The following is a 15,605-nucleotide window of genomic DNA, read 5'->3' as shown; positions in this document are numbered from 1 at the left end:
TATACACCTGACAGGGGCCCATACATTCTGTTCTGATACATCACTAATATATACCTGACAGGGGCCCATACATTCTGATATCACTAATATATACCTGACAGGAGCCCATACATTCTGATATCACTAATATACACCTGACAGGGGCCCATACATTCTTATATCACTAGTATATACCTGACAGGGGCCCATACATTCTGATATTACTAATATATACCTGACAGGGGCCCATACATTCTGATATCACTAATATACACCTGACAGGGGCCCATACATTCTTATATCACTAATATATACCTGACAGGGGCCCATACATTCTGATATCACTAATATACACCTGACAGGGGCCCATACATTCTTATATCACTAATATATACCTGACAGGGGCCCATACATTCTGATATCACTAATATATACCTGACAGGGGCCCATACATTCTTATATCACTAATATATACCTGACAGGGGCCCATACATTCTGATATTACTAATATATACCTGACAGGGGCCCATACATTCTGATATTACTAATATATACCTGACAGGGGCCCATACATTCTGATATCACTAATATATACCTGACAGGGGCCCATACATTCTGATATCACTAATATATACCTGACAGGGGCCCATACATTCTGATATCACTAATATATACCTGACAGGGGCCCATACATTCTGATATTACTAATATATACCTGACAGGGGCCCATACATTCTGATATTACTAATATATACCTGACAGGGGCCCATACATTCTGATATCACTAATATACACCTGACAGGAGCCCATACACTCTGATATCATCACTAATATATACCTGACAGGGGCCCATACATTCTGATATTACTAATATATACCTGACAGGAGCCCATACATTCTGATATCACTAATATACACCTGACAGGGGCCCATACATTCTGATATCACTAATATACACCTGACAGGAGCCCATACACTCTGATATCATCACTAATATATACCTGACAGGGGCCCATACATTCTGATATCACTAATATATACCTGACAGGAGCCCATACATTCTGATATCATCACTAATATATACCTGACAGGGGCCCATACATTCTGATATCACTAATATATACCTGACAGGAGCCCATAGATTCTGATATCACTAATATATACCCGACAGGGGCCCATACATTCTAATATCACTAATATATACCTGACAGGGGCCCATACATTCTGATACATCACTAATATACACCTGACAGGGGCCCATACATTCTGATACATCACTAATATATACCTGACAGGGGCCCATAAATTCTGATATCACTAATATATACCTGACAGGAGCCCATACATTCTGATATCACTAATAAATACCTGACAGGGGCCCATACATTCTGCTATCATCACTAATATATACCTGACAGGAGCCCATGCATTCTGATATCATCAGTAATATATACCTGACAGGAGCCCATACATTCTGATATCACTAATATATACCTGACAGGGGCCCACACATTCTGATATCATCACTAATATACACCTGACAGGAGCCCATACATTCTGATATCACTAATATATACCTGACAGGGGCCCATACACTCTGATATCACTAATATATACCTGACAGGGGCCCATACACTCTGATATCATCACTAATATATACCTGACAGGAGCCCATACATTCTGATATCATCACTAATATATTCCTGACAGGGGCCCATACATTCTGATATCACTAATATACACCTGACAGGGGCCCATACATTCTGATATCACTAATATATACCTGACAGGGGCCCATACATTCTGATATCACTAATATATACCTGACAGGGGCCCATACATTCTGATATCATCACTAATATATACCTGACAGGGGCCCATACATTCTGATATCATCACTAATATATACCTGACAGGGGCCCATACATTCTGATATCATCACTAATATATACCTGACAGGAGCCCATACATTCTGATATCATCACTAATATATACCTGACAGGGGCCCATACATTCTGATATCATCACTAATATATACCTGACAGGGGCCCATACATTCTGATATCACTAATATATACCTGACAGGGGCCCATACATTCTGATATCATCACTAATATATACCTGACAGGAGCCCATACATTCTGATATTACTAATATATACCTGACAGGGGCCCATACATTCTGATATCATCACTAATATATACCTGACAGGGGCCCATACATTCTGATATCACTAATATACACCTGACAGGGGCCCATACATTCTGATATCACTAATATACACCTGACAGGGGCCCATACATTCTGATATCACTAATATATACCTGACAGGGGCCCATACACTCTGATATCATCACTAATATATACCTGACAGGAGCCCATACATTCTGATATCACTAATATATACCTGACAGGGGCCCATACATTCTGATATCACTAATATATACCTGACAGGGGCCCATACATTCTGATATCATCACTAATATATACCTGACAGGAGCCCATACATTCTGATATCATCACTAATATATACCTGACAGGGGCCCATACATTCTGATATCACTAATATACACCTGACAGGGGCCCATACATTCTGATATCACTAATATATACCTGACAGGGGCCCATACATTCTGATATCATCACTAATATATACCTGACAGGAGCCCATACATTCTGATATCATCAATAATATATACCTGACAGGGGCCCATACATTCTGATATCACTAATATACACCTGACAGGGGCCCATACATTCTGATATCACTAATATATACCTGACAGGGGCCCATACATTCTGATATCACTAATATATACCTGACAGGGGCCCATACCGTTGTGAATTCTGTGGCTGAGTTCACTTCTGTGGTCACAAGTGGTATTGCAGTCTCTGGGCTTCCTCCCTCAGGTGTTTTGGTGAGCTCGTTGGCTGCCTTGCTATTTAGCTCCACCTGAGTCTGTCTTCCTTGCTCCTTGTCAATGTTCCAGTGTTGGATCTGAGCTACTGCATCTTTCCTTGGGCCTGCTGCTCTGCTAGATAAGTGCTTCTAGTTTGTTTTCTGTTTTTTTCTGTCCAGCTTGCTATTGTCTTTTGCTGGAAGCTCTGAGAAGCAGAGGGGTGCACCGCCGTGCTGTTAGTTCGGCACGGTGGGTCTTTTTGCCCCTTTGCGTGGTTTTCGTTTTAGGGTTTTTTGTAGACTGCATAGTTCTCTTTGCTATCCTCGCTCTGTCTAGAATATCGGGCCTCACTTTGCTGAATCTATTTCATTCCTACGTTTGTCTTTTCATCTTGCTAACAGTCATTATATGTGGGGGGCTGCCTATTCCTTTGGGGTATTTCTCTGAGGTAAGTCAGGCTTGTATTTCTATCTTCAGGCTAGTCAGCTCCTCAGGCAGTGTCGAGTTGCATAGGTAGTTGTTAGGCGCAATCCACTGCTGCTTATAGTTGTGTGAGGATAGATCAGGTACTGCAGTCTACAGAGATTCCACATCTCAGAGCTCGTCCTATTGTTTTTGGTTATTGCCAGATCTCTGTATGTGCGCTGATTACTGCACGCTGTGTTGCCTGATTGCCAGCCATAACAGTACAAGGAGCCACACCAATGATTCCCAATAGAGGGAAAAAAGAAATCCTGACATCATTTTTTTTTCTTAGCTCTGTCTTCAGTCTTTTTTTTCCCCTAGACATTAGAGTGCTTCAGGACACAGCTGTGGACATGGATATTCAGGCTCTGTGCTCCTCAATGGATAATCTCGTTGTAAATGTACAAAAGATTCAAGATACTATTGATCAGAAATCGATGCTAGAACCAAGAATTCCGATTCCTGATTTGTTTTTTGGTGACAGAACTAAGTTCCTGAGCTTCAGAAATAATTGTAAGCTATTTTTGGCCTTGAAACCTCATTCTTCTGGTAATCCTATTCAACAGGTTTTGATTATTATTTCTTTTTTGCGCGGCGACCCACAGGACTGGGCGTTTTCTCTTGCACCAGGAGATTCTGCATTGAGTAATGTTGATGCATTTTTCCAGGCGCTGGGATTGCTTTACGATGAGCCTAATTCAGTGGATCAGGCTGAAAAAAATCTGCTGGCTTTATGCCAGGGTCAGGATGATGTAGAAGTATATTGTCAGAAATTTAGGAGGTGGTCAGTACTCACTCTGTGGAATGAATCTGCACTAGCGGCCTTGTTCAGAAAGGGTCTCTCTGAAGCTCTTAAGGATGTAATGGTGGGATTTCCTATGCCTGCTGGTTTGAATGAGTCTATGTCCTTGGCCATTCAGATCGGTCGTCGCTTGCGCGAGCGTAAATCTGTGCACCATCTGGCGGTATTGTCTGAGAGTAAACCTGAGCCTATGCAGTGCGACAGGACTATGACTAAAGTAGAACGGCAAGAACACAGACGTCTGAACAGACTGTGTTTCTATTGTGGTGATTCTACTCATGCTATTTCTAATTGTCCTAAACGCACTAGGCAGTTCGATAGCTCTGCCGTTATTGGTACTGTACAGTCCAAATTCCTTTTGTCCATTACCTTAATGTACTCTTTGTCATCGTATTCTGTCATGGCGTTTGTGGATTCAGGCGCTGCCCTGAATCTGATGGATTTGGATTATGCTAAACGTTGTGGATTTTTCTTGGAGCCTTTGCGGTGTCCTATTCCGTTGAGAGGAATTGATGCTACACCTTTGGCCAAGAATAAGCCTCAGTACTGGGCCCAGCTGACCATGTGCATGGCTCCTGCACATCAGGAAGTTATTCGCTTTCTGGTACTGCATAATTTGCATGATGTGGTCGTGTTGGGGTTGCCATGGCTACAAACCCATAATCCAGTATTGGATTGGAACTCTATGTCGGTAACCAGCTGGGGTTGTCAGGGAGTACATGGTGATGTTCCATTTTTGTCAATTTCGTCATCCATTCCTTCTGACATCCCAGAGTTCTTGTCGGACTTTCAGGATGTATTTGAAGAGTCCAAGTCTGATGCCCTACCTCCGCATAGGAATTGTGATTGTGCTATCGATTTGATTCCTGGTAGTAAATTCCCTAAGGGTCGTTTATTTAATTTGTCCGTACCTGAACACACCGCTATGCGCAGTTATGTGAAGGAGTCCCTGGAGAAGGGACATATTCGCCCATCGTCGTCACCATTGGGAGCAGGGTTCTTTTTTGTAGCCAAGAAGGATGGTTCGCTAAGACCGTGTATTGATTACCGCCTTCTTAATAAGATCACTGTTAAGTTTCAGTATCCCTTGCCATTGATTTCTGACTTGTTTGCTCGGATTAAGGGGGCTAGTTGGTTTACTAAGATTGATCTTCGTGGTGCGTATAATCTGGTGAGAATCAGGCAGGGAGATGAATGGAAAACGGCATTTAATACGCCCGAGGGTCATTTTGAGTATCTGGTGATGCCGTTCGGACTTGCCAATGCTCCATCTGTTTTTCAGTCTTTTATGCATGACATTTTCCGTGAGTTTCTGGATAAATTCTTGATTGTTTACTTGGATGACATTTTGATCTTCTCAGATGATTGGGAGTCTCATGTGAAGCAAGTCAGAATGGTTTTCCAGGTACTGCGTGCTAATTCCTTGTTCGTGAAGGGATCAAAGTGTCTCTTCGGTGTGCAGAAAGTTTCATTTTTGGGGTTCATCTTTTCCCCTTCTACTATCGAGATGGATCCGGTTAAGGTTCAGGCCATCCAGGATTGGACTCAGCCGACATCTCTAAAAAGTCTGCAGAAATTCCTGGGCTTTGCTAATTTTTATCGTCGCTTCATCTGTAATTTTTCTAGCATTGCCAGACCATTGACCGATTTGACCAAGAAGGGTGCTGATTTGGTTAATTGGTCTTCTGCTGCCGTGGAAGCTTTTCAGGAGTTGAAGCGTCGTTTTTGCTGTGCCCCTGTGTTGTGTCAACCTGATGTTTCTCTTCCGTTCCAGGTCGAGGTTGATGCTTCTGAGATTGGTGCAGGGGCGGTTTTGTCACAGAGAGGTTCTGGTTGCTCAGTGTTCAAACCATGTGCTTTCTTTTCCAGGAAATTTTCTGCTGCTGAGCGTAATTATGATGTGGGCAACCGAGAGTTGCTGGCCATGAAGTGGGCATTCGAGGAGTGGCGTCATTGGCTTGAGGGTGCTAAGCATCGCGTGGTGGTTTTGACTGATCATAAGAACCTTACTTATCTTGAGTCTGCCAAGCGCTTGAATCCTAGACAGGCCCGTTGGTCGTTATTTTTTGCTCGTTTTGATTTTGTGATTTCATACCTTCCGGGCTCTAAAAATGTGAAGGCGGATGCTCTGTCTAGGAGTTTTGTGCCCGACTCTCCGGGGTTATCTGAGCCGGCGAGTATCCTCAAGGAAGGAGTCATTGTGTCTGCCATCTCCCCTGATTTGCGGAGAGTGTTGCAGAAATTTCAGGCTAATAAACCTGATCGTTGTCCGGCCGAGAAACTGTTCGTCCCTGATAGGTGGACTAGTAAAGTTATCTCTGAACTTCATTGTTCGGTGCTGGCCGGTCATCCAGGAATCTTTGGTACCAGGGAGTTGGTTGCTAGATCCTTCTGGTGGCCATCTCTGTCACGGGATGTGCGTGCTTTTGTGCAGTCCTGTGGAATTTGTGCTAGGGCTAAGCCCTGCTGTTCACGTGCCAGTGGGTTGCTTTTGCCCTTGCCGGTCCCGAAGAGGCCTTGGACACATATTTCGATGGATTTCATTTCTGACCTTCCCGTTTCTCAAAAAATGTCGGTCATTTGGGTGGTCTGTGATCGCTTTTCTAAAATGGTCCATCTGGTGCCCTTGGTTAAATTGCCTTCCTCCTCTGATTTGGTGCCTTTGTTCTTCCAGCATGTGGTTCGTTTACATGGCATTCCTGAGAATATTGTTTCTGACAGAGGTTCCCAGTTTGTCTCGAGGTTCTGGCGAGCCTTTTGTGGTAGGATGGGCATTGACCTATCTTTCTCCTCAGCCTTCCATCCTCAGACTAATGGCCAGACCGAACGAACCAATCAGACCTTGGAAACATATCTGAGATGTTTTGTTTCCGCTGACCAGGATGATTGGGTGTCATTTTTGCCGTTGGCTGAGTTCGCCCTTAATAATCGGGCCAGCTCGGCTACCTTGGTCTCTCCATTTTTCTGCAATTCTGGGTTCCATCCTCGTTTCTCTTCAGGACAGGTTGAGTCTTCGGACTGTCCTGGTGTGGATTCTGTGGTGGACAGGTTGCAGCAGATCTGGACTCAGGTAGTGGACAATTTGACCTTGTCCCAGGAGAAGGCTCAGCTTTTCGCTAATCGCAGACGCCGTGTGGGACCCCGACTTCGTGTTGGGGATCTGGTTTGGTTATCTTCTCGTCATATTCCTATGAAGGTTTCCTCTCCTAAATTTAAACCTCGTTTTATTGGTCCGTATAGGATTTCTGAGATTCTCAATCCGGTGTCTTTTCGTCTGACCCTCCCAGACTCCTTTTCCATACATAATGTATTCCATAGGTCGTTGTTGAGGAGATACGTGGCACCTATGGTTCCATCTGTGGAGCCTCCTGCCCCTGTTTTGGTGGAGGGGGAATTGGAGTATATTGTGGAGAAGATTTTGGATTCTCGTGTCTCTAGACGGAAACTCCAGTATCTGGTCAAATGGAAGGGTTATGCTCAGGAAGATAATTCCTGGGTTTTTGCCTCTGATGTCCATGCCCCAGATCTTGTTCGTGCCTTTCATGTGGCTCATCCTGGTCGGCCTGGGGGTTCTGGTGAGGGTTCGGTGACCCCTCCTCAAGGGGGGGGTACTGTTGTGAATTCTGTGGCTGAGTTCACTTCTGTGGTCACAAGTGGTATTGCAGTCTCTGGGCTTCCTCCCTCAGGTGTTTTGGTGAGCTCGTTGGCTGCCTTGCTATTTAGCTCCACCTGAGTCTGTCTTCCTTGCTCCTTGTCAATGTTCCAGTGTTGGATCTGAGCTACTGCATCTTTCCTTGGGCCTGCTGCTCTGCTAGATAAGTGCTTCTAGTTTGTTTTCTGTTTTTTTCTGTCCAGCTTGCTATTGTCTTTTGCTGGAAGCTCTGAGAAGCAGAGGGGTGCACCGCCGTGCTGTTAGTTCGGCACGGTGGGTCTTTTTGCCCCTTTGCGTGGTTTTCGTTTTAGGGTTTTTTGTAGACTGCATAGTTCTCTTTGCTATCCTCGCTCTGTCTAGAATATCGGGACTCACTTTGCTGAATCTATTTCATTCCTACGTTTGTCTTTTCATCTTGCTAACAGTCATTATATGTGGGGGGCTGCCTATTCCTTTGGGGTATTTCTCTGAGGTAAGTCAGGCTTGTATTTCTATCTTCAGGCTAGTCAGCTCCTCAGGCAGTGCCGAGTTGCATAGGTAGTTGTTAGGCGCAATCCACTGCTGCTTATAGTTGTGTGAGGATAGATCAGGTACTGCAGTCTACAGAGATTCCACATCTCAGAGTTCGTCCTATTGTTTTTGGTTATTGCCAGATCTCTGTATGTGCGCTGATTACTGCACGCTGTGTTGCCTGATTGCCAGCCATAACACCATACATTCTGATATCATCACTAATATATACCTGACAGGGGCCCATACATTCTGATATCATCACTAATATATACCTGACAGGAGCCCATACATTCTGATATCATCACTAATATACACCTGACAGGGGCCCATACATTCTGATATCACTAATATATACCTGACAGGGGCCCATACATTCTGATATCATCACTAATATATACCTGACAGGGGCCCATACATTCTGATATCACTAATATATACCTGACAGGGGCCCATACATTCTGATATCATCACTAATATATACCTGACAGGAGCCCATACATTCTGATATCACTAATATACACCTGACAGGGGCCCATACATTCTGATATCACTAATATATACCTGACAGGGGCCCATACATTCTGATATCATCACTAATATATACCTGACAGGAGCCCGTACATTCTGATATCATCACTAATATATACCTGACAGGGGCCCATACATTCTGATATCATCACTAATATATACCTGACAGGAGCCCGTACATTCTGATATCACTAATATATACCTGACAGGAGCCCGTACATTCTAATATCACTAATATATACCTGACAGGAGCCCGTACATTCTAATATCACTAATATATACCTGACCGGGGCCCATACATTCTGATATCATCACTAATATATACCTGACAGGAGCCCATACATTCTGATATCACTAATATATACCTGACAGGGGCCCATACATTCTGATATCACTAATATATACCTGACAGGGGCCCATACATTCTGATATCACTAATATATACCTGACAGGAGCCCGTACATTCTAATATCACTAATATATACCTGACAGGGGCCCATACATTCTGATATCACTAATATATACCTGACAGGGGCCCATACATTCTGATATCACTAATATATACCTGACAGGAGCGCATACATTCTGATATCATCACTAATATATACCTGACAGGAGCCCATACATTCTGATATCATCACTAATATATACCTGACAGGGGCCCATACATTCTGATATCATCACTAATATATACCTGACAGGGGCCCATACATTCTGATATTACTAATATATACCTGACAGGAGCCCATAGATTGTGATTTCTTTACTAATCTAAAGTATAAGTAATGAATATAACTAATCACTTTATTAGTGAAACTTACACATTCTCATGTCCTCACTAATAAACATCTCCCAGTCTCTCATACATTCTACAGACATAAATCTATATGTGACAGGAGCCGCACAGTCTTCTCATTGTCAGCAGTGATGTGAGGGCTGCAGTGTAGTCAGGAGCTGCCAGGAGCCCGGACATTCTGCCACAGCACTTCCTGCTTCCGGGTCTTCACTGACTGGACTGGAAGAGGCCCCGCCCCTTCCGGTGACATCATTCCCTCAAAAATATCAACAGCGTTCAACTTTTAATCCTGCTCCCTAATTGAAAAAGAAGAGGTAAGGAGAGAAGGAAGACAAGAGAGAGACCTGAGGAAAGAGAGAGAGAGACAAGTAAAGAGACAGGAGGGAAGAGACAGGAGGAGAGAGAGATGAGGAAAGAGAGGAGGGAAGAGAGACAGGAGGAAAGAGAGAGACAAGTAAAGAGAGGAGGAAAGAGAGAGACAGGAGGAGAGAGAGAGACAGGAGGAGGGAAGAGAGAGACAGGAGGAGAGAGAGATGAGGAAAGAGAGAGACAGGAGGGAAGAGAGAGAGATGAGGAAAGAGATAGGAGGGAAGAGAGACGGGAGGAAAGAGACGGGAGGAAAGAGAGAGACAAGTAAAGAGAGGAGGAAAGAGAGAGACAGGAGGAGAGAGAGACAGGAGGGAAGAGAGACAGGAGGAGAGAGACAGGAGGGAAGAGAGAGAGAGATGAGGAAAGAGATAGGAGGGAAGAGAGAGACAGGAGGAGAGAGAGACAGGAGGGAAGAGAGAGAGATGAGGAAAGAGAGACAGGAGGGAAGAGAGAGATGAGGAAAGAGATAGGAGGGAAGAGAGACAGGAGGAAAGAGAGAGACAAGTAAAGAGAGGAGGAAAGAGAGAGACAGGAGGAGAGAGAGAGATAAGGAAAGAGAGAGACAGGAGGGAAGAAAGAGATAGGAGGGAAGAGAGACGGGAGGAAAGAGAGAGACAAGTAAAGAGAGGAGGAAAGAGAGAGACAGGAGGAGAGAGAGAGACAGGAGGGAAGAGAGACAGGAGGAGAGAGACAGGAGTGAAGAGAGAGAGAGAGATGAGGAAAGAGATAGGAGGGAAGAGAGACAGGAGGGAAGAGAGAGACAGGAGGAGAGAGAGACAGGAGGGAAGAGAGAGATGAGGAAAGAGAGACAGGAGGGAAGAGAGAGACAGGAGGGAACAGAGAGAGACAGGAGGGAAGAGAGAGAGATGAGGAAAGAGAGAGACAGGGAAGGGAGAGACAGAAGGGAAGAGAGACGGGAGGAGAAAGAGAGACAGGAGTAAAGAGAGAGACCGGAGGGAGGAGACAGGGGGGAGAGAGAGACGGGAGGTAAGAGAGAGAGGAGGTGAGACTGAGAGATGGGAAGAGAGAGAGACAGGAGGTGAGAGACGGGATTTTTTATCTGATTGTTCTCGTGAATTTTTCTCGCACATGAGTCTGAGCCGTTATTCGTACAGTTTCATATTTGGGGTTGTAGTTGGTTTCTTATTCTGCCCTTTTTCTATTTTTTATAGATTTAATGACAAAAAATCACAATGATAAAATACAAATTAAAAGGGTTAAATTACTTTGGACCAGTGATCTCACAATGTAGACACGCAGATAGTGATGCCCCACATCTAATTCAGGTCTCTCCAGCCTGGCCCAAAGGGGTTCTAGGCATCAGAACTGGCATCCAAGTGGGCAAATTAGTCAATTTTAACTATTTGAGTAAGTAACTGGTGTTTTTAAGGGGATAAATGACTTTGTGCCACTAATCTCACACCACTATTACATAGATAATCATGCCCCGCATTCAAACTCGGGTCATTTCAGCCTGGCCTAAACAGGTTCTGGGCATCAGATCTGGCATCAAAATTTCCCGTTTCCCCACTTTCATGCAGGGTATCACTATATATAATGATGGTGTGAGATCTGGGGTCTAAAGTCATTTAACCCCTTAAAAATACCAGATGACATCTGCAACGTTGTATGTACTCAGAGAGTTATAACTGTGCCATCTGTGGTGTTACATAGGACTGCAGGTGACATCTACATTATTCTCACAGTTTTCTCTGGCATATGTGGTGTTGCATAGGACTGCACGTAACATCTACTACATTACCTGGACTCCGAGAGATATCGGCAGCACGCTGATATAGATAAGCTCTGATGTGGACCAGACATGTTCTCCCCACACTAACGCTCTCCGTTCTGTAGACCACAGGTACCCATTCAGATGGAGACCTTTATTCTCAGCGAGGAAAGGCAAGTGTAGGACCTGGTGTAAGAGAGATGCCGTAAAGTGGCTACCAGGTACACATAAAATTGGCCATTTTTATGCGCTAAACGCTCTCATTTTTCATATTTCTAGTGCAGTAATGCAGTTCAATTTTCGTGTTTCATGTTTGCATGTTTTAGCGCTGCAGTGTGCTGCCTTATTTACTTGACTATATACGAGTTGGCGACTCTAGGTTCAGCACCTGTTCACACTTAGTCTATATTTGGATGTGACGGTCAGTTTTTTGAAATGTATTCTTTAGCCTTCTGATCGAGCACTCCGCCTCCTAGCCACAGGTGTTTTAATTACAGCAGATCCAATACCCCTACACAGAGAGAGAGAATTTTAGTCTAAGAAGAGGTTTCACAGGTACCCATTCAGATGGAGACGTTTATTCTCAGCGAGGAAAGGCAAGTGTAGGACCTGGTATAAGAGAGATGCCGTAAAGTGGCTACCAGGTACACATAAAATTGGCCATTTTTATGCGCTAAACACTCTCATTTTTCATATTTCTAGTGCAGTAATGCAGTTCAATTTTCGTGTTTCATGTTTGCATGTCTATATTTGGATGTGACGGTCAGTTTTTTGAAAAATACAGCCAATTAATGACACCCGTAATATTATGTCAGGCGGGCTGTCTAGCACTAAGGCCGACCTCACACTACCTTTGAATACGGACGAGAGCTTTGTAATAAAAAATCACATAGCACTCGGACCAGTATTCATCTATGGGGCAGCTCATATCACCGTATTTTTTTTCTCCGCCGTTTTCAGTGTGCGAGTGAAATCGCAGCATGCTGTGACAGTCACCGACACTCAGCCGAGACTCGGCTCACTCGCACCCATATAAGCCTATGGGTGTGAGTGAGACAACGCACATCACTCAGATATCATTCGAGTGATGTGTTTTATATGCTGACCCCGGCAATGGAGGAGATGGATAAATTCATTTCTCCGCCTCCTCCACAACTGTGCTCCGATCCGCTCTATGCGAGAGGCTCGGAGCACAGACGCATGACAGAGTCATTAGCATATCACATTGGATGCAATACGCTAGTGTGACTCCAGCCTATGAGTGAACCTCACAAGGACAGACTCCCCAGTACACCCAACCAACAAAAAGGGACCTGACTTATTCCTGCAAAAATATGGTAAAAAGGGCAATTTAAGATGAAAAAAAAATAATGCATATGATAAATACCGTATATACTTGAGTATAAGCCGAGATTTCCAGCCCATTTTTTTTAGGCTGAAAGTGCCCCTCTCGGCTTATACTCGAGTCATTGTCCCAGGGGTTCGAGGAGGGAAGGGGAGGAGCAGCTGTCACATTATACTCACCTTCCCGACGGGGTCCCTGCAAGTCCCTGCTTCTCAGATTGTCTCCGGCGCTGGCAGTTCTTCCTGTGTTCAGCGGTCACGTGGTACCGCTCTTTAAAGTAATGAATATGGACGCGACTCCACTCCCATAGGCATGGCGCGCATATTCATTACTTTCATGAGCGGTACCATGTGACCGCTGAACACAGGAACAAGCTGCCGGAGACCATCCGAGAAGCAGGGACTTGCAGAGAGACCGCGCCAGGAAGGGATGAGTACGACGGGGGAGGATGAGCCGTGCAATATTCACCTGTCCCCGTTCCACCACCGTGCTGTGTCTTCCCGTCCTTCAAGCTGTGACGTTCAGGTCAGAAGGCGCGATGATGTGGTTAGTGCGTGCCCTTTGCCTGAACAGTCAATGCAGAGACCCGGAAGACACAGCGTCACACAGCGGTGGAACGGGGACAGGTGAATATCGCAAGTGCCTTGGGGCTTGAGCCAGCTGCGACTCCGGCACCTGGCCCCCATAGCCCGCCAGTGTCCCCGCCTGCTCAGGACCCCACACTCGGCGCCCAGCGATAAGAGGTGAGTATGTCATTTTTATTTTTTTTTGTATTGCAGCAGCATGGGGGGCATATTATGCTATGGAGCATCTTATGGAGCCATCATTAACCTTTGTGCAGTATTATATGGGGCGTATTTTAATACGGAGCATCTTATGGGGCCATTATTAACCTTTGTGCCGCATTATATGGGGCATAGTTTTGTATGGAGCATCTTATGGGGTCCATCATGAACTTTATGGAGCATTATATGGGGCTCCTGATTCAAAATGGATATTCAAAAACATTTAACCTACTGATGTCTCAATCAATTTTACTTTTATTAGTATCTATTTTTATTTTTGAAATTTACCAGTAGCTGCTGCATTTCCCACTCCCAGTTTTTTTTTGTGGCAAAATTAGGGGTCTCGGCTTATACTCGGGTCGGCTTATAATCAAGTATCTACAGTACATTAAATGAGGTACTGGTTGATATTTTGGCCAAAATAGATAAGCTCCCAACCCAATGCAGGCCTGGCTGCATCCTGTGAAAAATTTTTTCTATGTTGCTGTTTTTGAAAATAGTGTTAGGACTCGCAAGTATGAGGACCCTTGATGCTGGGTTGTGAGCTTATCTATTTTTGCACCGCCCGACGGTAGGATTGGAGCACTACCAGTTGTTCCACTACTTTGTCCAAGATTTTGTCAACCCTATAAAGTAATTCCTGGTTGACTGCTATGCGCAGGAATACCGCCTCCACACCCGGTTGCTGTGCCACCCCATTTCCCTCTATCACTCTTTCCCGTACCTTGGTCAGAGTGGGATCCTGGAGCTGGGCTGTCACAAAAGTCCCCCAGGGCACTTCCAGCTCAGGAATTGTCAGAGTCTCCTCGATCTCTCCTGCCATCACCTCTAGGGGAAACCTGTCAGGTTCTCATTTTTTCCCTATGGGGGTGACCGCTACGGCAGGAATCCCTGTCTCAAAATCTTCGGGCTCTGCACCCGGAAAATTATTTGTCCTGGGAGGTTTAATTTAATTCTTCCACAGGGACCAGAGCTGGGGCAAGTCCCTTCCAAGAACAGCCCAGTAAGGAAGGGTCTTCAACACTCCCACCACATGTTTAACCTCTTCGCACGGAGTAAAAAAATGTAACGTCCACTGTTGGATACTTGCAAAGTTCACCATGAATGCATACAACCCCGACTTTTTTCCCAGTGGGTTGTGACCTAGAGATTAATGACCCATGCAAAAGTGTCACTAGGCTCCCTGAGTCCAGGAGAGCCTCGACCTCATGTCTGTTAACGCGCACCTGGCACAGATGGGGTTCACCCACTGGGACGAAAAGGATCGGTGGTGAAGACGGCCTGGGCGTACATCGATACATGGTGAGTAAGCCTGCAGTCCATGGTTTCAGCTGTCAGGGGGCAGTTGGTAGCCACATTTCCTGGCCCTTGGCACCGCCAACACTTAATAGCTGCGGCACAGCTAGTCCAAGAGACCGGTTTATGGGAAATGAGTCTCTTGTCACTCTGTCTCTGGAGTGCCCCCTCAGTACGGGCTCGGTCCGGACTGTCCCCAACAGAGGGTCGTGTCCTTTCTCCAGAGTCCTGGGCTGGCGGGGCCCCACGTGATAACCGTAGTGGAGCAGAGCCCCGTATGAAGTCCTAAGTAGCCGTATAACACTTGATCAGGCTAACCACCTGGTCTAGGGTGCCTGAATCCCCTTGGCCCACACAATGCTAAATAGCAGCTGGCAGAGTCCTCACTAGCCGGTCGACCACCACCCTCTCTACCATCTGGGAAGGAGTCAAGGTCTCAGGCT

At 45.2% G+C, this 15,605-nt stretch overlaps 2 protein-coding genes across 2 annotated transcripts in view; one reads left to right on the top strand and one right to left on the bottom strand.

The window, feature by feature from the left end:
* Positions 1–9,802, bottom strand: part of LOC138645312 (tripartite motif-containing protein 3-like) — a 39,692-nt gene extending 29,890 nt beyond the window's left edge. Inside the window, exon 1 of the mRNA XM_069734517.1 lies at positions 9,661–9,802. The gene's annotated coding sequence lies outside the window, so the exon portion shown is untranslated. The remainder of the gene's footprint in view (positions 1–9,660) is intronic.
* Positions 9,803–9,862: 60 nt separating this feature from the next.
* Positions 9,863–15,605, top strand: part of LOC138645308 (zinc finger protein 665-like) — a 171,669-nt gene continuing 165,926 nt past the window's right edge. Inside the window, exon 1 of the mRNA XM_069734505.1 lies at positions 9,863–9,949. The gene's annotated coding sequence lies outside the window, so the exon portion shown is untranslated. The remainder of the gene's footprint in view (positions 9,950–15,605) is intronic.

Source organism: Ranitomeya imitator, chromosome 7, assembly GCF_032444005.1.
Source record: "Ranitomeya imitator isolate aRanImi1 chromosome 7, aRanImi1.pri, whole genome shotgun sequence".
NCBI lineage: Eukaryota > Metazoa > Chordata > Amphibia > Anura > Dendrobatidae > Ranitomeya > Ranitomeya imitator.
This window is presented reverse-complemented; position numbering and strand designations above follow the sequence as displayed.